The sequence below is a fragment of the Schistocerca americana genome, chromosome 6 (assembly GCF_021461395.2).
Source record: "Schistocerca americana isolate TAMUIC-IGC-003095 chromosome 6, iqSchAmer2.1, whole genome shotgun sequence".
NCBI lineage: Eukaryota > Metazoa > Arthropoda > Insecta > Orthoptera > Acrididae > Schistocerca > Schistocerca americana.
Genome location: NC_060124.1, coordinates 380,679,005 through 380,681,418, shown reverse-complemented (window position 1 = coordinate 380,681,418; position 2,414 = coordinate 380,679,005).

The window sequence follows — 2,414 nt, the reverse complement described above, 5'->3', positions numbered from 1 at the left end:
TGACTCTCTGCATCTGATTGGTTAGGAATGTAGCAATCCAGTTGTTTGCAATTCCTCTGATACTGTAGTGTTCTAATTTTTCCAGTAATATTTTGTGGTCAACAGTGTCAAAAGCCTTTGACAGATCCAGAAATATGCCTGTTATGGGTTGTTTTCTATCTAACAGTTCTAAAAGCGTATTTATGCAATCATATACTGCAGTTTCAGTAGACTTGTTGCTTCTGAACCCATGTTGAGCTAAACTTAGTAAATCTTTTTTTTTTTTCAATGAAGTCCATCATTTTTTTGGACATTATTTTTTCAAAAACTTTAGAAAAGCTGGATGAGATTGAGATAGGCCTGTAGTTATTCATATCTTTATTATCACCTTTTTTGAAGACAGGAATTACTTTAGAAAGCTTCAGAGCTTCAGGGAAGATACCTGCCTGGAAAGAACGGTCACAGAGGTGAGTTAATGGTTCAGCAATTGTGTGTTCACAATTTTTGATTACAGCTACTGGGATACCATCAATTCCAGCTGAATATGAATTTTTTAACTCTCTGAGGGCTTTTGCAACATCATTTTCAGTGACTTTGGTAATGAAAATTGACTCTGCACAAGTGTGATATTTTTGTTTTGCTGGTTGGTAATTTGTGTTAGGATTATTTTGGACCAGTTTTTTAGCTATGCTTGTAAAGAAATTGTTGAATAAGTTCACCACAACTTCGGGATTAGATATAGATTCATTGTTGAGTTTGATTTCTATGTTCGTGTGTGAAGCTTTCATTTCCCCTCTTTCCCTTTTTGTGATATTCCACATTGCTTTTACTTTATTGCTGGATTTGTCAATGTACTCATCATTCTGCATCCTTTTTGCTTGTCTTATCACTCTTCTTAGGATACATGTGTAGTTTTTATAGTATTCTGTTAGTTGGGCGGAGTCACTACTTTGTTTACATAACATGTGGAGTATTCTTTTATGTTTGCAAGAGATTTCTATAGCTGGTGTAATCCAACTCTTGTTTCTATTATTATTATTATTATTATTATTTATTCTTACTGGTTTTTGCGGAAAGGCCTCTTCAAAGTGGTGGATCATTTTGTCAAGAAATATGTTGAATTTCATTTTGACATCTTTGGCTGTGTACATCTCTGTCCACTTTTCTTTACTAAGGAGGGCATTTAGCTTGTTCAAGTTCTTTTGGGTGAAAAATGTTCGTAAAGTTTTAGGTGGGGCTGGGTTTGAGGTATCTTTGCTAACATCGACCTTTAGAATGACAGCTTGGTGGTCGCTGAATCCTGTATTGTATACTTCTAGAGTTGGGTTAAGCTTATTTCTATTTGCAAAAATTTGATCTAGAGCTGTCTTGGATGTGGGTGTTATTCTAGCGGGCTCGTTTACAAGGCCATGCAGATTATAAGTTTTTGCAATGTTAATCAATGTTTCCGTGTTTCTGTCGTGGGTGAGAAAGTCTATATTAAAGTCACCACATATAATCACATCCTGTTTCCTCTGACTTATTTTGGATAGAAACAAGTCCATTTGTAATAGACAATAATTAATGATACTGGAGGGGGGACGGTAAATTGTAGCTACAATTAGATTTAGACCTGTAAGCTTTATGGCTGCACATTCAAAGATCTTATCTGTTCCTATTGCCTTTAGGGTAGGAAGTGGGCTATATTCAATGTGTTGTTTGATGCAAATGGCAACCCCACCATGTCCATCATTTGATCTGGAGTAGTGTTCACACAATTTGAAGTTGAGTAGCGAGATTAACTTAACCACATCAGTGCAGAGCCAGTGCTCTGCTAGGCATATTACTGAGATATCACTGAGTTCACTGGTCACCAAAATGCTTAAGTCATCAATTTTGTTTCTCAAGGATTGGACATTGTGATAATAGATTTTCAGGTCTGAGTGGGGTTTACTCATGGGGCTCGAAGTCATATTTACTGTGTCACTGACCTTTAGTTTAAATTGTGCTGTATTCCAGGTATGTTGACTTCTGAGCAGTTGTGCTGGTTCTGTTGGTCGTCCTTGGCAGCCATCTCATCTTCCAGGTGGGCCTGAAAAGTATCCACATGCACTTCACACCGTTGAGGCATCACACTGACGTTTTGGAGGGATGTCTCGATAATGTTCACCATCACATTATTGATCCTTTCAGGTTCCTGACCTTTTTGAGGGGTCAGGGGGTTTGTGTTTCGTCTCTGTGACTTCGTGACCCATTTGTCTAGTGTAGTTTGCACAGTATGCCCACTATTACTCTTTTTATTTCCCATCTTGTTTGTCTTTATCCAATTGCTTATTAGCGTCTGTTTATGGTTTCTGACTTTTGGTTTCTTATTGACCCCCATAGTTGTCAGGAAGGCCAGTCTATTACAGATAATCTCCTTGCCACATTTGTTTAGGTGTAAGCCATGTGTTGTG